The sequence below is a fragment of the Schistocerca americana genome, chromosome 2, assembly GCF_021461395.2.
Source record: "Schistocerca americana isolate TAMUIC-IGC-003095 chromosome 2, iqSchAmer2.1, whole genome shotgun sequence".
In the NCBI taxonomy this organism is placed as follows: Eukaryota; Metazoa; Arthropoda; class Insecta; order Orthoptera; family Acrididae; genus Schistocerca; species Schistocerca americana.
This window is the reverse complement of record NC_060120.1, coordinates 932,611,805-932,634,407: the sequence shown is the minus strand read 5'-3', so window position 1 is coordinate 932,634,407 and position 22,603 is coordinate 932,611,805. Positions and strand designations below refer to the sequence as shown.

Genomic DNA, 22,603 nt, shown 5'->3' with positions numbered 1-22,603 from the left:
TTGGTAGCTTACAAATCGTATACCATAATGTGAGCAACAAAAAAACTCGTCGGAAACCAATCTGTTTCAGGTCCAGCTTAAAGCCGCTCACGGCCCATAACAGTGACGAATTGTGTAGCTCTCTTCATCAATATGTACTCTTCTTTTTTTAAAGTATAATTTTACTTCCACGCAAAATTTTATGTTATTAATTTCGGCATTAGCCTGCCTTTTAGAAAAGAATACGGCTCTGCATCTTAAAAACCAAACAGCATTTTTGGACCACTTTCTACAAAGGCCACGTATACATTATAAATGATCATGTGGTACATGAAGTGGAAGTAGCTTTCGCCATAAACAATGAACTACAACAGAAATTTGTATAAAATCATTTTGTGTGTTAGTCCGCTTCATTATGAACCAAAACAAAAAAAAAAAAAAAAAAAAATGAAATACCGAGATTCCAACCGTCTTTGAAGCGTTCATCATGGAGGTAACTAACTGCCAGATTCCTCTCCTGCTGCCTCTCGTTTTCTTTAATTTTTCCGGGAAGGGGGGTGTAAGGGGGGAGGGTGTGTGGAAGCGGGGCTAGTCGTCAGTGTTCTGAATGGTTTGATGCTGCCCGCCACGGATTCCTCTCCTGTGCTAACATCTTCATCTCATAGTAGCACATGAAACCTACGTCTTCAGTTATTTGCTGGATGTATTTCCAACATCTGTCCTCCTCTACAGTTTTTGCCCCCTACAGCTCCCTCTGGTACCATGCAAGTCATTCCCATATGTCTTAACAGATTTCCTATCATCCCGCCCCCCTTCTTGTCAGTGTTTCCCGAACATAACTTTCCTCGCCGATTCTCTGGAGACCTTCCTCATTCCTTACCTTAGTAGTCCACATAATTTTTAACATTCTTCTGTAGCACCCCATCTCAAATGCATCGACTGTCTTCTGTTCCAATTTTCCCACTGTCCACGTCTTGCGGTCAAATAAGGCTGTGCTCCAAACGCACGTTGTCGGGAATTTTTCCTCAGATTAAGACATGTGTGATACTAGCAATGTTCTTTTTGAAAGTGCTAGTCTGCTTTTTATGTCCTACAAGCTCCGTCCATCATGGGTTATTTTGATGCCTAGGCAGCAGAATTCCGTAGCCATCTGCTTCGTGTCCGCCCCTGGTAGCTGAGTGGTCAGCGCGACAGAATGTCAATCCTAAGGGCCCGGGTTAGATTCCCGGCTGGGTCGGAGATTTTCTCCGCCCAGGGACTGGGTGTTGTGTTGCCCTAATCATCATCATTTCATCCCCATCGACGCACAAGTCGCCCAAGTGGCGACAAATTGAAAGACTTGCACCCGGCGAACGGTCTATCCGACGGGAGGGACTAGTCACACGACATTTACATCTACTTCGTGACCACCAGCTCCGATGTTAAGTTTCTCGCTTTTCCGTTTCTGATGCTTCTCATTACTTTCGTCTTTCCTCAGTAAACCCTAAATCCATATTCTGTGATCATTAGACTGTTCATTCCATTTCTCACTTTCACTGAGGATGACAACGCCTTTAGTGAATCTTAACACTGATATCCTTTGATGTATAGACTGAACAGTGTGGTTAAAGACTACATCCCTTTCCTACACCCTTTTTAATCCGAGCACTTTGTTCTTTGTTTTCCGCGCTCACTGGTTCAAATGGCTCTAAACACTATGGGCCTTAACATCTGATGTCATCAGTCCCCTAGACTTAGAACTACTTAAATCTAATTAACCAAAGAACATCATACACATCCATGCCGCAGGCAGGATTCGAACCTCCGACCGCAATAGCAGCGCGGTTCCGGACTAAAGCGCCTATAACCGCTCGGCCACAGCGGCCGGCCCGCTCTTACTGTTCCCTCACAGTTCTTGTACATATTGTATATTACCCGTTTTCCCAGTAGCTTACCTCTATTTTTCTCAGAATTTCTAACATCTTGCACCGCTTCTCATTGTCGAACACTTCGTCCAGGCCGACAAATTCTATCAAAGTGTCTCGATTTTTCTTTAGTCTTGCTTTGATTATGAACCACAAATTCGGAACTGACTTTCTAGTGCCGTTGACACCCTTTCCCCAAAGTCTGATGGTATATAGCCACTCTCATACATCCCACACCTACGTGAATAATCGTTTTGTTGCCACTTTCCCCAAGGATTTTATAAATTTCGGTGAAATGTTATCCATCTCTTCTCTCTTATTTGATTTTAGGTCTTACAAAATTCTTTTGAATTCCGGTTGTAATAGTGCATCCCCTGTCTCTTATATGCAGTCTTCTGTTTCTTTGTTCATCACGCCCCCCAGACAAGCCCTCCACCCTACAGAGTCCTTCGGTGCACTCTTTCCACCATCCTCACCTCTCCATTTAACAACCGAATTTCCATTGGTTCTTAATGTAACAGCCCTTGCCTTTAGGTTCACCTAAGATTATTTTCATTTTGCTATATGCTATGACAGTCATTCCGAAAATCATTTTTTTCGACTGATTGACATTTTTCATGTAGCTATTTCGCCTTAGTTTCCCTGCGCTTTCTATTTATTTCCTAAGTGACTTGTATTTCTGTATTCCTGAATTTCCCTGAACGATTTTGCACTTTCTTCTTCCATCTATTAACTGAAGTATTTCTACTGTTATCCATGGTTTATTCGTAGTTATCTACTTTATATTCGCTGTGTCTTTCCAACTTCTCTGATTGCCCTGTTTAGAGTTGTCCACTCATCTTCAACTGAACTGCCTACTGAGTCATTCCTGATCGCGGTATCTATAGTCTCAGTGAATTTCAAATGTATTTCCTCATTCAGTAGAACTTCCGCAATCTTTTGCCAATGTGGAGACCATCATGACACTTTTCCAATTACAAGCCACATATTCTGTGGATACACGTATGTGTGTTTAATGCTGTGGCTTCCATTGCCTTCTGCATCCTCATGCCGTGGATTAATATTGACTCGTCCGTCTTTTAGGAGCAGTTTCCCATCCAAAGGACAAGAGAATACCCGGATCCTCTTTCCGCTCTTCCGCCTTCTTTGAGAACGCCATTGGCAGAATGAGGATTACTTCTCACCGGAAGTCTTTGGCCGCAATTGCTGGTGTTTTGTGTTTACAATTTAAGCAGTGGAAAGGCCCGAATCCGGTGTCGAACACTTTTTGATTACTAATCGAAGGTGTTACCCCTAAACCAAGTGTCCGCTGTACACTGTCTTATTTCGGTTGTCAGGTGGCTACCGATGTCCCAGTCTGGTATCCCCTTGTAGAATTCTTAGTTTGATTCGAGGAATACCAGCTTGAAGCATCCCAGTCCAGTCTCTGCTTCGAACTGTACAACGGCATCCCAGAATATGACCCCTGTAGCGACTTGATAACCGAAGTGAGAGAGTATATGACCATCAGCAAAATCCACAAGTCAGTCGCACTGAAGAGGATCGCTGTAAAGACGACCGCAGCTCGTGGTCGTGCGGTAGCGTTCTCGCTTCCCGCGCCCGGGTTCCCGGGTTCGATTCCCGGCGGGGTCAGGTATTTTCTCTGCCTCGTGATGACTGGGTGTTGTGTGATGTCCTTATGTTAGTTAGGTTTAAGTAGTTCTAAGTTCTAGGGGACTGATGACCATCGATGTTAACTCCCTCCCATAGTGCTCAGAGCCATTTTTTTCTGTAAAGACGCTCAACGCGTCGGAGTTTTAGTTGTTTTTGGTGTTGCATAATGACTCTCACTAATACCTAAAATGATTATTCAAAATACAATCGAACACTTTAGCTGCAAGTAGGCACTGATTTATATCCATGGAACAATCTGAAAATTTGTGCCAGACCGGGATGCGAACCCAAGTCTCTTGTTTACTAGGTAGTTGCGCTGACCACTATGCGTGCCGGGTACCGCGGTGAGCAAACCGGCGCAGACTCGTTAGACCAAAATTCTGAACTTATACCACACACTACTGACGTAGTGCTCATATATATTTATAATCAATAATTACTGATGAGTGTGTAATATACACATTTTTATCTGACATCGTGTGGCAATGATGGGAGCTACCAGCTAGTCAACTGCAGAGGTGGCGGCATTTGGCGGGTAAAGAAAGTAAACATCCGCCGCAACTACAGAGAACAAAAAAAGGTTCAAATGGCTCTGAGCACTATGCGACTTAACTTCTGAGCTCATCAGTCGCCTAGAACTTAGAACTAATTAAACCTAACTAACCTAAGGACATCACACACATCCATGCCCGAGGCAGGATTCGAACCTGCGACCGTAGCGGTCACGCGTTTCCAGACTGAAGCGCCTAGAACCGCACGGCCCCACCGGCAAGCTATAGAGAACAACGCAGCTTGTCAGAATCTACAAATATTGTAAACTCTCAGGAACTACTGCAAGGATTGTAGTGTGGCTTTCACTAACAGACAGAGAGACTGACGAGAACGCTTCGTGTGTGTCACCGCATATTGCAAACAAGTCGTCCAGTCATAGATAGTTAGTACTACCCGTGCGAAACCAGGGAGGGCCGTTCATAATTGTTAATTTAAATAATGTTTGGTGTTGCTGACAAATTATAAAAACTGTTATATATAATTAACGTAATCTATTAAACATGACCACCACTGAGTGAACAGAAAGATGAAATGTTGTATCGTGTCTGCTTCAAGATAGAAAGTAGGGTCATGAACAGCTAAATTAATGACAAAATAGTCTTTCGATTGGCTCTCCATAGAAGTAAGACATTTCTTCATTACACACCCTTTGCATCACTTCTGAAACTTTGACAGACTCGTTGTTTGCCTCTGCAACTAGAGCGTGGATAGGGTACCGTTTCTGTGCTGACAGGAAAAAGCTGTAAAATCAGTAATTAGTCGACTGCGAACTCAATCCAAAGAGTAATTTTAGGTGTTTTAATTTCAGTGTAGGAGACTGCTGTAGCTGCCGAGACTGGCGGCGGACTTCCTTGTGATTTTTGTGAGGCGTCCCAATTTTTTACCCGTTATTTCTCTAAGAGTAAAGGGAAGCCACTGACGACGGAAAAATTCACTGAAAGATAACCGACTGCAGTATATTGTTGTTGTCGATAAGCAGTGAGTGGAATTGGTAGTTGCTTAGAAATTTGAATAAAAATATCACCCCATTGCCGTGACCAGGATTCGAACCTGGGTTCTTGCGGCCACAACGCAATGTCCTAACCACTAGACTATCACGGCAGGCAACACCGAAGCTTTCAAGTAGGGTACAAGCCGTTTTTATGCCGACGCTGCAGGGCCATTGACCGTGGCTGTGACGTCACGAGCAGTTCTCTAGTGGGCTAGGCCAGGACTCGCAGGAGACAGCGAGAGCGTCACAGAATGCGGCTGACAGCGGCCCTTTCTATTTTAGCTGAGTGGCAAATTTCCAAAATTCAAGTTAAAAATAAAATAAAACGACAGGAAGACTAGTATGGTCAACGTTACCTAGTGTCACTTCAATTTGCCCTCTTACATTGAAAGCCTCCTACTCCTGTCTAAATTTAATCACGTACGTAACTGGTATGACCTCAGTGTTAATTCCCTGAAAACATCCCTCTTCGTATACAGAATTTTCATTCGTGACTGGGAAATAACGCAATCTGACTTCTGGTAGTGAGATATTCGGAAGTGGGTAAATATCTGTAGTGCCACGAGAATCATGCTTTAAGTAGTGCAAAATTGCGATCGATAGGTTTAATCTTGCTAACACAGCCTGCAAATACAGTGTCTTCTCTCTTACAGAGAAAATGCGTGGAACGCAAATGTACACTCCATGCCGAACAGTACAACACCTATTCGTAAGGAGATTTAATCACTGTGGGCACTCTGCACGTACTGAGGATCAGCACGCAACTAGACGATCTCTGCAGCTCGGACCTATCACATACTTGCTGTAATAGGCACGCAAAGAAATAAGAAATGAATGAACATCTGCCGATGTTAGCTTAGCTGAATAACGATTCCACGAAAGGCCGAATGTATTCAGTGAACTGTGCTCCCATCAACTACGAATGCAGATTATGAAAACGCGATAAATTTGTAAGTGGCTTAGGGATGAAAAATAATGAAAGAGAATATCAAGTAGCCTTTGATAATTATGCATTAGGCCCACACACAAACTTAGCAACACGGTTACGTATGTCCCCCTAGCTTCCACGTGTAATACATTACCACATACAGTACCTTCAAAAAACAGAACAAAAGGAACCCCACATAATTTCATATTCCAGTAGTAATAGTAAGTAAGTGGAATAGTAACGTGAGCCATGACCTATCTACAACGAAGAATTAATGACAAAATTATACTGATCCTTGGACATGAAACAAAATTTCTCGGCGGCAACAGCAGATTTAACCTTGGTCACAAGGAAAGCACACGTACAAAGCCGAAAATCATGCGCTGCGGCTCATAAATGGCCTTTGCAGTAGAACGCAAGACAAAGCCATCTTACCTTAACTAACAGAACCATGAAAGTAACATGCGCGTCCATATGAACCTTATGTTTTAAATATTCAATCATCCTCTCCTTGTCAGCGTTTTCCACATATTTCTTTGCTCTCCGATTCTGTGCAGAACCCCCTCATTCCTTATCAGTCCACCTAATTTACATCATTCGCCTGTAGCATAACATTTCATGTGCTTCGATTCTCTTCTGTTCCAATTTTCTCACTGTCCATATAGCAGTCCTCGTGAAGGCGACTAATAGCTAGATTCTTCTTCTTCTCCTCCATCTCCTTCTCTCTTTCTTTCTTTTCTTCTTTTTTTCTTTGGGTGGGGGGAGGGGGTTTGTCATCAGTCTTTTGACTGGTTTGATGCAGCCCGCCACGAATTCCTCTCCTGTGCCAACCGCTTCATCTACGTTCCGAATGATATGCTGGATGTATTCCAATCAATCTTTCTCTACAGCTCCCACTAGTACCGTGGGAGTTATTTCTTAATGTCTTAAGAGATTTCATTTCATCTTGTCTCTTCTTTTTATCAGTGTTTTCCAAACATTCCTTTTCTCGTCGATTCTCTGGAAAACCTCATTCCTTACTTTATCAGTCCAACTAATTTTCAATATTTTTCTGTAGCACAACATTTCAAATGCTTCGATTGTCTTCTTTTCAGGTTTTCCCACAGTCGTGTCTCACTACCATACAATGCTGCACCCCAAACGTACATCTGACATTTCTTCCACAAATTTAGACCCATTTTTCATATTACTATACATCTCTTGGCCAGGAATGCCCTTTTGACAGTGGTACTCTGTTTCTTATGTCCTCCTTTCTCTGTCCGTCATCCGCCTATCCGCTCTCTCCTCTGCATCTAACAGTGGGATTTCCATTGCATTCTTAATGTTACAGAACTTGCTTTCAGTATCACTTAACGTTGTTTTCACTTTGCTATATGCCTAGATAGTCTTCCCGACAGCAATTCCCTTGTCGATTTCTTCACATTTTTCATGTAGCCATTTCGTCTTTGTTTCCCTACACTTTCTACTTTTTTCTCAGCGGAGTGACTTGTGTTTCTGTGTCCGTGAATTTCCCTGTACATTTTTTTACTTCCTCGTCTTATCGATCAACTGAAGTATTTCTTCTGCTATCCATGGTTTCTTTGCAGTTTCCTTCTTTGTACCTAAGGTTTCTTTCCAACTTCCTTGATTGCTCTTTCTGGAGATGTCCTTTTCTCCTAAACTGAACTGCCTACTGAGCTACTCCTTATCTCAGTCTCTACATCCTCAGAGGATTTCAAGCGTATCCTCTGATTCTTTAGTACTTCTGTATCCCACTTCTTTGCGCACTGATTAGGTTGGGTTGATTTGGGGGAAGAAACCAAACAGCTAGACCATTGGCCTCGGAAGGACGGGGAAGGAAGTCGGTCGTTCCCTGTCAAAGGAACCATCTCAGCATTTGCCTGAAGTGATTTAGGGAAATCAAGGAAAACCGAAATCAGGATGGCCGGACGCGGGATTGAACCACCGTCCTCCCGGATGCGAGTCCACTGCGCTAACCATTGCACCACCTCGCTCGGTCTGCACTAATGTTTCCTGACTAATCTCTTACTCTTCTGCCTACTCTTCATCACTATTAAATTGCGATCTGATTCTGTATATGCTCCTTGGTACGAGTTCCAGTCCAGTACCTGATTTCGATATCTCTGGCTGACCGTGATGTAAGCTAAATGAGACCTTCCCGTATCTCCCGACCTTTTCAAAGTATATTTCTTCCTTTTGTGATTCTTGAACAGAGTATCAGCTATTACTAGCAGAAATTTATTCCAGAACTCATTTACTGTATCTCCTCTCTCACTCCTAGTACCAAGCCAATATTCTTCCTCAACCCTTTCTTCCGCTCCTTCCCTACAGCTGCATTCTAATCCCCCGTTACAATTAGATTTTCATCTCCCTTTACGCACTGAATTACCCGTTCATATACTTTTTCTGTCTCTTCGTCTTCGACCTACGACGTCGGCGTGTATACCTGAACTACTATTGTCTGTGTTGGTTCTGATAAGAACTATCCCATCGCTGAACTCACAGTAACTCAGTCTTTGTCCTACATTTCTATTCATGACTAATCCTATTCCGTTATTCCACTTTCTGTGACCAGAAATACTCGCCTTCTTTCCATTTCACTTCACTCACCCCGACTGTATCTAGCCTTGGCCTCAGTATTTCCCATTTGAGATTTTCAATCTTCCCTGCCGCATTCTGACATTCCACGCCCCGACTCGTGGAACGTTATTCTTTCGTTTATCTCATGGGTTATTATATCTTTATCTCATGGTCATCTCCCCCTTGGCAGTCCCATGGGATCCGAATGAGTGACAAGTCCGTAATCTTTTGCCAATGGAGAAATCATCATGACACTTTTTCACAGGCCACATGTCTTGTGGATACACGATGTGTGTATTTAATGCAGTGGTTTCAATTATCTTGTGCATCTTCATGCCGCTGATCAATGCTGGTTCTTCCGCCTTTTAGAGGCAGTTTTCCACCCCACGGACAAGAGCGTGCCCTGAACCTCTGTCCGACCCCCGACCCCTTTGACAAGGCCGGTGGCAGTACGATGGTGACTTCTTACTCCGGAATTCTTCCCCCGCCATAGCAGATGATTTTTAGTCACAGTTTTACCAGTGGCGAGGTTCGTAGCCGGGATCTAAAACGTTTTGATTACCCCTAGACTACGAAACTGTCTTACTTCTGTTGTCAAGTAGCTACCGACGTCTCAGTCTGGGATGCCACTGGAGAATTTGAACAGCGGTTCGACGCATTCAAGAATATGCTTCAAATTGTACAATGCCATCCCAGAATATGACATCGGCAGCTACCTGACAGACGAGATAAGACAATATAAACCGTCACCAAAATCCAGCAGTTAGCCGCCCTGAAGAGTTTCGCTGTAAAGACGCTCAAAACGTCGGCATTTTAGTTGTTTTTAGTGTTTCATAATGACTCAGGCTAATACCTAATATGGTTTTATCAACACAGTGTTGACTTAAAGACATCAGTGGAAGAAGTTAAAAATTTGTGCCAGACTGGGATCCAAACCCATGTCTCCTGCTTACTAGACAGTTGTGCTGACCGCCATCCGCACACAGTGGTCACCGCAACGGCACACATTACCCTAGTACACCTGCCGTTAGACCAAATTCTCAATTTATACCTCACACTAGAGAGTACAGCTGCAAATATTATTTCGACATGTCGATATCAGTCAGCATATCTAATCCGGCGATATATCGATATCAAAATTACAATATCAAGTGCCGGTATTTTTATTCTAAAAATGGCTCTGAGCACTATGGGACTTAACAGCTGTGGTCATCAGTCCCCTAGAACTTAGAACTACTTAAACCTAACTAACCTAAGGACATCACACACATCCATGCCCGCGGCAGGATTCGAACCTGCGAGCGTAGCGGTCACGCGGTTCCAGACTGTAGCGCCTTTAACCGCTTGGCCACCCGGGCCAGCAACGGACCCATCAGACACCTATTATTGTGCCACTTACCTGCAGTTACCATTGTTAGGATAATGGTTACCGCCAAGCGTAAAAGTGCATCGTTTTACTTTCTGTCAGTGATAGGCAGACTGCTAGCTTGTTGATGAACAGAATATCTAATAATAAACCAGTGCTTAAATATAGAACTCTATAACCGGCAATATACACTCCTGGAAATGGAAAAAAGAACACATTGACACCGGTGTGTCAGACCCACCATACTTGCTCCGGACACTGCGAGAGGGCTGTACAAGCAATGATCACACGCACGGCACAGCGGACACACCAGGAACCGCGGTGTTGGCCGTCGAATGGCGCTAGCTGCGCAGCATTTGTGCACCGCCGCCGTCAGTGTCAGCCAGTTTGCCGTGGCATACGGAGCTCCATCGCAGTCTTTAACACTGGTAGCATGGCGCGACAGCGTGGACGTGAACCGTATGTGCAGTTGACGGACTTTGAGCGAGGGCGTATAGTGGGCATGCGGGAGGCCGGGTGGACGTACCGCCGAATTGCTCAACACGTGGGGCGTGAGGTCTCCACAGTACATCGATGTTGTCGCCAGTGGTCGGCGGAAGGTGCACGTGCCCGTCGACGTGGGACCGGACCGCAGCGACGCACGGATGCACGCCAAGACCGTAGGATCCTACGCAGTGCCGTAGGGGACCGCACCGCCACTTCCCAGCAAATTAAGGACACTGTTGCTCCTGGGGTATCGGCGAGGACCATTCGCAACCGTCTCCATGAAGCTGGGCTACGGTCCCGCACACCGTTAGGCCGTCTTCCGCTCACGCCCCAACATCGTGCAGCCCGCCTCCAGTGGTGTCGCGACAGGCGTGAATGGAGGGACGAATGGAGACGTGCCAATGATGGTCGTATGCGTGTTTGGCGCCGTGCAGGTGAGCGCCACAATCAGGACTGCATACGACCGAGGCACACAGGGCCAACACCCGGCATCATGGTGTGGGGAGCGATCTCCTACACTGGCCGTACACCACTGGTGATCGTCGAGGGGACACTGAATAGTGCACGGTACATCCAAACCGTCATCGAACCCATCGTTCTACCATTCCTAGACCGGCAAGGGAACTTGCTGTTCCAACAGGACAATGCACGTCCGCATGTATCCCGTGCCACCCAACGTGCTCTAGAAGGTGTAAGTCAACTACCCTGGCCAGCAAGATCTCCGAATCTGTCCCCCATTGAGCATGTTTGGGACTGAATGAAGCGTCGTCTCACGCGGTCTGCACGTCCAGCACGAACGCTGGTCCAACTGAGGCGCCAGGTGGAAATGGCATGGCAAGCCGTTCCACAGGACTACATCCAGCATCTCTACGATCGTCTCCATGGGAGAATAGCAGCCTGCATTGCTGCGAAAGGTGGATATACACTGTACTAGTGCCGACATTGTGCATGCTCTGTTGCCTGTGTCTATGTGCCTGTGGTTCTGTCAGTGTGATCATGTGATGTATCTGACCCCAGGAATGTGTCAATAAAGTTTCCCCTTCCTGGGACAATGAATTCACGGTGTTCTTATTTCAATTTCCAGGAGTGTATAATCGGTCACCGTTATTTTCTCCATCGATATATCAATACTTACCGATAGAGGGAGACGTAAATGACCATTTTTAAATATCGATATATGAAACCCCAAATTTCTGTAAAAAAATGAACAGTCCTAATGTAATACCCTTCCTCATTACCCTCATTAATCGCGGCATTTCGCCGTTTCCCTTAAGAGTTCGAGGTTGGTATGCATCTGCACTGGACGGGTCGTTGGCCGTCAACGCCTCAATTATATTTGTGGTGTCTATTATTCAGACCGAAACAGACTGCTGAAGTCCACACGCTCCACAATGGAAATTAGTTCACAACTTAGACAATAAAAAGGTAAATTATTAGAGTCTGGATCACACAAATTACGTGTAAAACTTGCTCAAGATACTACAGACACAAAATATAAATTCGTAAAATCAGCAATAGGAACAACACACATGACAAACACTGGAAACCCATTAACAAACAAACAATATCTTAAATAGAGATAGTCACTAGCAGAAATCACATACAGCGGATTTAATTGAGGAGAAAAAATTCTCACTGACAAGATGGTGGTGACTCGATTAATGTCTAGAAATGTTTCTCGTATTAAATCCATAAACTTCCTCATTCCTTCACACATCCCTCTCAATATCTTCAACAAAATAGTGTAAAACAGGAAGTAAAGCACTTCCTTCTGTTGATACTATAAATTAAAGTCCCAAACATGGTTTTTGCCTGCATGTTCGTGCTAATCTCAGGAAGTACTCTTGGGGTTTTAGATATGATTTCCACTAATAAATAGATTAATTCTCATGGAAAGTTTGTGTATATAATTCATTATCAATAATTAATCATAAATGTTTCATATATTCTTTTTTATCTGTTCCGTTTTTGACTGGCGTTTCGAGTTATGATGGCAGTTATAACTAGTCAGTACAGAGGTGGGGGCATCTGGCGAGAAAAGCAGTAAAGTGAGAAGCTGCCACAACTCTAGAGAACCGCGAAGTTTGTCAGAATCTATACATAATGTAAACTCCGACGCCATGTTTCTCTGCTTGTATGTGAAGTCTAATCTCGGTAACTAGTGTAAGGATCTTGGTATGGTTTTCAGTATTAGACAAGCTGATTGACGAAGTTTTTTGCATGTCACTGCATGTTGTAAACAAGTCGTCCAGTCGCAGATACTTAGTACTGCCCGTGCGAAGCCGGGAAGGGGCGTTAGGAACTGTTAATTTTAATAAGCATTGGTGTTTCTGAAAGAAATTATAACAGACAGTTATAAATAATTAACGTAATTCACTAAATTGGAACACCACTGACTGTTTGCTAATTCTCTGCCTAGCAATACTGTACCAGAAGTTTCAATACTGACCAATCTTTGTACTACATTTTGATTTTACGTATACAAACATCGTGCTGATGGTTTGCGCGTGTACGAATTTGCAGCGCAGTGACGTTGATACACAACAAATACTATTTCCTAACATTAGGTTTTAAAAAATCCACTAATATTATATTCTCTTTTCTCATTGTTTTTGAGTATTAAAATCGCTGACGGCCTTAATCTCTTTCAGTATGTGGGAAGAGTATCGTACCGCTGTTCCAGGTGTTTGCTGTCAGTCGAGTTACCGGAATACTATTAAAGAACTGACTTGTACAGATTGTCTCGAAACTAATCACAGTTAAGTTACAAAATAAAATGCAAGAATTCCAGCCATATGAAGTTTCCTCATCTACGTTGAGCTTAGCGGAGGATGCTGAAAACCCGATAGTGTGTCATCCGGCGGGAGAAAATGGGCAGACTGGCGTTTCCGAATGTTTTAAGCACTGGAGTACGCGGGGGAACTTGAAACCTCAGAGTCAAACAACAGGCAGACGCTGACTTTACTTAAAACTTGCGGAAAAGCGGATAGCAGAGACAGCACCGAATTCCCACTACGCTTAATGAAAACGGAATTCTGTCTAGCGATCCAATCAGGCTACCTCTAGTCCTGTTAAGAGTACATTCGAGTGTTAGAGCGTGATGTACTGTATGGTAACGTAGCTAAAATTTTTGACAAAGTTAGATATACTGTTTCCAGTAGTTGCAGCATACTTTATAGGTCCAGGATGTGTAAAAATATTTTCTGGCGCACAAACTCTTACATGTTGTCTTCTTTTTGTTACAGCATTTTTTTCACTGCGGTAGCCGTTGTGTTACTTATATAGGTTGTGGCGTTTCCTATCACTGCATGTCTAAACTCTATTAAACTCTGAGCCCTTATAAATTAAAATGACGGCACAAAGACAGGTAATAGATTACACCGATGTATTTAAAATGGCTACAGCTCCTTCTAGGAGATTGGTCCCTGAGTTCACTTGTGCTATGTTCCAATTATTAGTAAATAAATAAAAACATTAGTTCAAGGTGTATGGCTTGTTGGTGAACGTCGTTCACACTCTTCACAGACATCACAGTTCACACAATAACAAAGCGTCGGCCATATTGTTTCAGAGTTGCCTATTTTATTTTGGCAGACAGTCACAGAAAACTACACAAATGGGAAGTCACACGACATTCCCCAATGACAACTTATAAGTAACTGCTGTAGGTGTCTATCTCTCTCCCCACCTTCCCAGGGGAAGTAAGGTTACCGGGGACAAGCAATATTTCCATTTATGTTATTTTGAACACGAAAGAGACTGTCACTTGCAGATTAGATCTGTTTGGATGTAAAAGTGGTGGTAATAATATTTGAGTTACCTATTCCAGCCACAATTCTTTCTGCCACCATCTCAGTAAAACAAAATAAATGTAATTTTTAGGTAATTTAAAATTATTGAAAAATTTTGCGTGAAGTGTCTCACCTTAAAGCATTTGTTTACTTGTGGTTAGCGAAAAAATAGTTTTATTTGTATTAATTCACCAGATGTGTTTGCAATCCACTATGCTTAATGAGTACAACATGATCGTTCGTCGGCCAACATAAGTTGAATGACCGATGTATCAGAACAAATCGTTTAACAGGATTTTGATGTTGCACTGTCGATTCCTTTCTCCATACGTGATACAGTCTTGTAATTAGGCAGAGGACGAGATCACCAGTGAATGCTACTATCCTTTACTCAGTTTATGGCAGCAAAATATGGGGTAATGAATTTATCTGGTTACAACATTGTTACAGAAATCGGGAAATACAGTATCAGAACATTCATTCGGTATCCACTGAATCAGCGAACAGTGAGCATTGTTGTGTTGATGTTAGAGGGCGTATAGTGGGCATGCGGGAGGCCGGGTGGACGTACCGCCGAATTGCTCAACACGTGGGGCGTGAGGTCTCCACAGTACATCGATGTTGTCGCCAGTGGTCGGCGGAAGGTGCACGTGCCCGTCGACGTGGGACCGGACCGCAGCGACGCACGGATGCACGCCAAGACCGTAGGATCCTACGCAGTGCCGTAGGGGACCGCACCGCCACTTCCCAGCAAATTAGGGACACTGTTGCTCCTGGGGTATCGGCGAGGACCATTCGCAACCGTCTCCATGAAGCTGGGCTACGGTCCCGCACACCGTTAGGCCGTCTTCCGCTCACGCCCCAACATCGTGCAGCCCGCCTCCAGTGGTGTCGCGACAGGCGTGAATGGAGGGACGAATGGAGACGTGTCGTCTTCAGCGATGAGAGTCGCTTCTGCCTTGGTGCCAATGATGGTCGTATGCGTGTTTGGCGCCGTGCAGGTGAGCGCCACAATCAGGACTGCGTACGACCGAGGCACACAGGGCCAACACCCGGTATCATGGTGTGGGGAGCGATCTCCTACACTGGCCGTACACCACTGGTGATCGTCGAGGTTCCCTGTCTGTTTAAACATTCGTAATGGCAAGAAAACTGTCTGAATTCAACATTGTGAATCACTAAACTTTTGGACTGATGTGTTGACCCTGGAAAAATTCAATGTTTCCTTTTTTATTATTTAATTTTTTCTTTCCTGTTGCATAATGGAAACATCGTGACATTACTTTTTGAAAGTGCGCCACGTTTTCTGAGCTACAACTAACTACTGAGATGTGTCTGCTGCAGGGCGTTGGCTTTTGAAAAAAGGTGAAGATTATAACTCATACTTTGGCGTGGACTTAGGATGCCGACAATGACTAGGGATAATTTATATCACCAAATATAATTAATTTCCTGACTAGATAAGTTCTGTATTGAAAAGATATGTCTTTGCTTCATAAACATTAATACACTAAAAATTACAGTTCTTGAGAGGACAAACTAAGCAGTCTTCAACATCAAATTAGATCTTTTCAAAAATGCGGCTCGTAAAAATGAAATTAAATATTCAACAGTTACTCTTAGCCACAAATTCAAATTGGGAATTACGGATGGGTGTATCTTTCAATATACTCATACAAATGTCACAACCAATAACGATTAACTACAAGGTACCTCAATAAAGTACAATATCTGAAATAAATTACCTCAAATTAAATCCTTCGCCTTTCATCATCTAAATAAATATATTAAAAGATTCTTCAAAAAATGCTTTAGTCTCTTTCCTCATCACAAATAATTAATCAGTGCATCAACATAATCTACTTCCTCAGAATACACACTACTGGCCATTAAAACTGCTACACCAAGAAGAAATGCAGATTATAAACGGGTATTCATTGGACAAATATATTATACTAGAACTGACATGTGATTACATTTTCACCCAAGTTGGGTGCATTGATACTGAGAAATCAGTACCCACAACAACCACCTCTGGCCGTAAAAACATCCTTGATACGCCTGGGCATCGAGTCAAACAGAGCTTGGATGGCGTGTACAGATACAGCTGCCCATGCAGCTTCAACACGATACCACAGTTCATTAAGAGTAGTGACTGGCATATTGTGACGAGCCAGTTGCTCGGCCACCATTGACCACACGTTTTCTGTTGGTGAGAGATCTGGAGAATGTGCTGGCCAGGGCAGCAGTCGAACATTTTCTGTATCCAGAAAGGCCCGTACAGGACCTGCAACATGCGGTCGTGCATTATCCTGCTGAAATGTAGGGTTTCGCAGGGATCGAACGAAGGGTAGAGCCACGGGTCGTCACACATCTAAAATGTAACGTCCACTGTTCAAAGTACCGTCAATGCGAACAAGAGGTGACCGAGACGTGTAACCAATGGTACCGCATACCATCACGCCGGGTGATACGGCAGTATGGCGATGACGAATACACGCTTCCAATGTGCGTTCACCGCGATGTCGCCAAACACGGATGCGACCATCATGATGCTGTAAACAGAACCTGGATTCATCCGAAAAAAAGACGTTTTGCCATTCGTTCACCCAGGTTCGTCGTTGAGTACACCATCGCAGGCGCTCGTGTCTGTGATGCAACATCAAGGGTAACCGCAGCCATGGTCTCCGAGCTGATAGTCCATGCTGCTGCAAACGTCGTCGAACTGTTCGTGTAGATGGTTGTTGTCTTGCGAACGTCCCCATCTGTTGACTCGGGGATTGAGACGTGGCTGCACGATCCGTTACAGCCATGCGGATAAGATGCCTGTCGTCTCGACTGCTAGTGATACGAGGCCGTTGGGATCCAGCACGGCGTTCCGTATTACCGTCCTGAACCCACCGATTCCATATTTTGCTAACAGTCATTGGATCTCGACCAACGCGAGCAGCAATGTCGCGATACGATAAACCGCAATCGCGATAGGCTACAATCCGACCTTTATCAAAGTCGGAAACGTGATGGTACGCATTTCTCCTCCTTACACTGGCGCCAACCTTGTCTGAATGCTCTGGAAAGCTAATCATTTGCATATCAGAGCATCTTCTTCCTGTCGGTTAAATTTCGCATCTGTGGCACGTCTTCTTCGTGGTGTAGCAATTTTAATGGCCAGTAGTCACTCAGCCTACGTCTTACTACTACTCATGATATATAAACCACTGCCGACTACTGTGTCTCTTCATCGCGTCATTAACATGCGCAGCACCTCCGGTGCACCTTGCAAAGCAGAGTGGTCCAAGCAAGCATCCAGGCGACACAGCATCTCTGCTGAAAACGCACTTCATAATTTCAAACAGTACGAAGGCAATCATGACATTCAAACACTAGAGAAAATCCCATGAAATTATCTATAGCCTACTGTCACTATGCCAGCGGCAGCTGCGGCTTAGTGTTTAGAACTGCTGCCTCACCAGTCGGTAACTGCGTCACGCGTCTTTGCGTATGTTGAGCGAGAACACGTCCAGTAGAATACAGCAAGCGCACGTTCTTTGTTGCCCCTCATATATATCTCAAGAACTTTATACCTGAAGATATTGACATAAGACGGTATTGACCATATCGATTTTGATACGGTGCAGATTACTGACAATCTGAAATTTATGATCGGTGGACCAACTTTCGGCGACGTTTCTTATAATAGTTCCGTGAGGCCTTAATACACTATTAATGTGCTCGGCAATTATTTCCAGTGGAAGTTCAAAATCTCTTATTGTTCCAACACCAAAACCAGCATGCGTTATTTTACCGTTGCCAATATTGCCATCATAATGTTTAAACCTAACATTACATCCACAAAATACAACAATTAGATCACATCTCTTAGCATTCTTTAACCTGAGGAAAACAGCACTGCTACAAATCGATTGGTGCACTCCAATGATTTCATCACCTGTTCACTTTACTCTCTCCTCAATGAATCTCTCCACTTCTAATGAATTAGGTCCTGCGAAGGCATTATCAAACGTAAACTTCAAGCTATCTTTCCTTAGAGAGATTCCGCAGTTATCAGTTTCTACAGTTAGTCGATGTTAGTAATTGTGAACGCGCTACGGTGTTGAACTCACCAGCAACCGCGCTCGGACAGCAGCAGCAGTAGTAGTGACGTAAACGCAGTACATCCCCACAGTGCGGCAGTCGAAGTCAGACTGGTGATATTTCAGTACCTTGATGATAACACTAACATTTCAGACGGATTACCCTGATTTGAATATAATCTGGTTATGAGCAGAAGGTACTTCAGATGATAGTACGCCAAACCAGAGGGATCATTTTTAGAACAAGAACAGTTGAAAGTAGGTATCGTATCTGTCTCAATATAGACAGTATGTGGTATTGTATTTGGCCCTCCATAAAGTGACATTTCGTTATTATATATATTTTATATCATTTTCTATTCGTTGACAAACTCGTTGTCTGCCACTGAAGCTAGAACGTGAGTAGGGTATCTTTTCTTTGGTGACAGGGATAAATTTTAAACTGAGAAATTAGGCCTAATCGATCGGGAACTCAATCCATAGAGTAATTTTAGATGTCTGGATTGCAATGTAGATTGCTGTAGTTGCCGAGACTGGTGGCGAGCTTCACAGTAATTTTTGGAAGGCCTTCCAACTTTTTACCCGTTATTCAACAGAAAATAACAGGGAAGTCACGGATGCCGATAAAAATACACTGGAACGTAAGCGGGGGTTGTCGATACATAGTGAGAGAAATTGTTAGTTGTCTAGAAATGTTGATAAAAATATCACCCCAATGCCGTGACCAGGATTCGAACCTGGGTTCTTGCGGCCACAACGCAATGTCCTAACCACTAGACTATCACGGCAGACAACACCGAAGCTCTCAAGTAGGGTACAAGCCGTCTTTCTGCAGACGCAGCAGGACCATTGGCCGTGGCTGTGACGTCACGAGCAGTTCTCTGGTGAGCCGCGGCGCTTTCTCCGGACCAGCACTGGTGGACAGGCAGAGCGTCACAGGATGCGGCTGGCAGCGTTGCCTTTCCATTTTCCCTAAGTGGGTTGTTTCCAAAACGCGCTTTAAAAAACATAAAGAGAGAGGAAAATTAGTACGTCAACTGTTACGTAGTTCCGATTCAGTCCGCCCCCTTACATTGAAAGACTCCTAATCCTGTCTAAATATAATCTCTTACCTAATTTGTATGACTTCAGCGTTAATGCCCTGAAAATGTCCCCATTCGTATACAAAATTCTCACTCATGAATGAGAAATAACGCCACCTGACTGCTCCTGGTGAGATATTCAGAAGTAAGGAAAACATTCGTAGCGCCAAGAGAAATACGAGGAGACCTGAACAAGCTTTTAAATAACGAAAAATTACAACGAACAGGTTCGAACTCGCTAACACAGCCTAAAATTGAAGTTCGCCCTCTCTTAAAGAGAAAATGAGTGCAATGGAGCTGTAGACCCCTTGTTGTAGAGTGCAAAACTTACTCGTAAGAAGATTTTATCACAATCAGCACTCTCCACAACCTGAGCATTGGCACTTGTCTAGTTCTCAGCTGCTCAGTACTACCCCCATGATCACTGTTATAGGTACGCAAAGGAATAATAAATAAATGTTACGCAGAAAACATGAGCATACCCAAATGTCCACTTTGTGAAACCCTGTGCCACTAGTTTATTTAGTCACGCATCGCACTGTATCACCTGCCCATGTCAGCTTATCTGAATAAAGATTCTACTGAAGGTAGAACGTATTCTGTGAGTTATGGTCGCATCAGCTACGAAATCAGATAAAGAACATTTAATCACGTGCAGTTTGAATATGAAAACCTGATAAATTCGTAAGTGGCTCCGGGACGTAAAATAATTAAAGAGAATATGAAGTGGCCTTTGATTATTATTCATTAGACAAACACCAAAACTTAGTAATACTGGTACTAATGTCCCCATAGGGACCACGTGTAATTCAGTTCCACATTTTCAGAAAACAGAACAAAAGGAACCCCACAAAACCTTATATTCCTGTAGTAATAGTAAATGAGAGGAATATTAATGTGAGGCATGTGTATACATGGATAAATTAGCGACAGACTGATATTAATCCTTGAAGATGGAACAATTTCTTAACAGCAGATTTAACCTTGATCGCAAAGAAAGTGCATGTACAGAGCTGATAACCATGTGTAACAGCTCAGAAATCGCCTTTTCAGTAAATACAAAAAAGATAAGACATTTTACCTAAGATAGAACCTCGAAAGTTGCAGGCATCGTCCACATGATGATAACTATACGTCTAGTCCCAGCAATAAGCGAAAGAATAACGACACATGCTTCATCTCAGTCCGCATGTAGAATCTAAACGTAAGCACCATACTGCGGATTGATATGCAGGGTACAGTGTCCCATGTACAGCATACAGATGTACTGCCGGCCAGAGTGGCCGAGCGGTTCTAGGGGTACAGTCTGGAACCGCGCGACCGCTACGGTCGCAGGTTCGAATCCTGCCTCGGGCATGGATGTCTGTGATGTCCTTAGGTTAGTTAGGTTTAAGTAGTTCTAAGTTCTAGGTGACTGATGACCTCAGATGTTAAGTCCCATAGTGCTCAGAGCCATTTGAACCATTTGAACTAATCAAAGATTTTACTCTTAGACCCATGTTCACTGTCTTATTTCGGGTGTCAGATGGCTCCAGACATCTCAGCCTGGGATGCCATTAGAGAATTCGAAGTATAGTTTGGTTTGGAGGAATGGCAGCTCGATGCATCTCAATCCAATCTTTGCTTTGAATTGTACAATGGAATCTCAGAATGTGACATCGGTAGCACCTGGCATCAGAAATAAGACATCTTGAGGTCATTACCAAAATCCAGCAGTTAGTCGTCCCGGAAAGGATCGCTGCAAAGATGTTCCAATCGTCGGCATATTATTGGTTTTCAGTGTTTTGGGTCTGGTCGAAACTCGAGGCCTGCCCACGGCGCTTCCGCCCAATCTGTCACTGCGCTGGTCCCTCACCTGGACATGGCACTAGGGCGGATTTTTTATTTCACATTTTTATTCTTTTTATTTTCATAAAATTTTTCTTCAGTTTTGTTATTTGTTTCATGAAAAGAAAAGTTGGTAGACAAAAATTCCACAATTCCAGGACACATAAGGAAACAAGTGTTTTCTCCAGGAAGAACACAATAAGAGAAAGCTTCAGAAAAAGGCTACCCAATTCCTTGACGATTAAACACAAGGTGCAGCATAATTGCAAATAAAGCACGAAAACGCTGAAGCCATTTCCAATGGGCATCCACCATATATTGGGGAAAAACAAGGGGGTCGGGATCGTTGTCACACCTGACTACGTAGTGGGCGTCGGGTCAGAGGAGCTATACGATGGAATTAGTCTTGGTCCGAGGGAAAACGGTAAAGTCTGGACACAGAAGAAATTCATCTGACAAAGCAGTTTCAGCTGATCGGGCAAGAAAAGCTAGTTACCGGCAAATCCAGCGCCAGTGTTCTCGTCCGTAAGAGACAAACCTGTGTGGTAACGTGTCAGGTTAATGACACGTGTCGCAAAGATCAGTAGGACTAAGACCAATGCGATGGAGGCGTTCGATGGTCGGGATCAGACCGTGAATGACCCAATACCACGATGAGGCGACTTCCAACAGAAGGATAGGAAGACTGACGTAAAACCACACTGTTTTCCAGGATACCAAAGTCGCGGTCATTGCAACTGGGGAGAGGGATGATTGTACTCCCCAAAGAGAATTCGAGGATCCGATGATAAGGGGTGTTACTGATAAAATGTCAGTGCCAAGAAAACTTATTATTATATAAAATTCACGTGTTGTTGTTGTTGTTGTTTTTGTGGTCTTCAGTCCTGAGACTGGTTTGATGCAGCTCTCTATACTGCCCTATCATGTGCAAGCTTCTTCATCTCCCAGTTCTTACTGCATCCTACATCCTTCTGAATCTGTTTAGTGTATTCATCTCTTCGTCTCCCTCTACGATTTTTACCCTCCACGCTGCCCTCCAATGCTAAATTTGTGATCCCTTGATGCCTCAGAACATGTCCTACCAACCGATCCCTTCTTCTAGTCAAGATGTGCTACAAACTCCTCTTCTCCGCAGTTCTATTCAATACCTCCTCATTAGTTATGTGATCTACCCATCTAATCTTCAGCATTCTTCTGTAGCACCACATTTCGAAAGCTTCTATTCTCTTCTTGTCCAAACTTCACGTACGTACTGAAATTTAGAGTTGATCCGGGTGACATCGGCACGTGGAGTCAGACTGGCTGGACGAAGACACGTAAATAAGCGAGATGTAGTAGAACGATTTGCTCGAGTACATGTTAAAACGGTA

At 43.8% G+C, this 22,603-nt stretch overlaps 2 non-coding genes across 2 annotated transcripts; both read right to left on the bottom strand.

Annotated features, from left to right (window-relative positions):
• Positions 1-5,117: 5,117 nt before the first annotated feature.
• Trnah-gug lies at positions 5,118-5,189 on the bottom strand. The gene has a single exon. It is a non-coding gene; the product is annotated as a tRNA-His (tRNA).
• Positions 5,190-19,040: 13,851 nt separating this feature from the next.
• Positions 19,041-19,112, bottom strand: Trnah-gug. Its single transcript has one exon. It is a non-coding gene; the product is annotated as a tRNA-His (tRNA).
• Between the last annotated feature and the right edge of the window lie 3,491 nt (positions 19,113-22,603).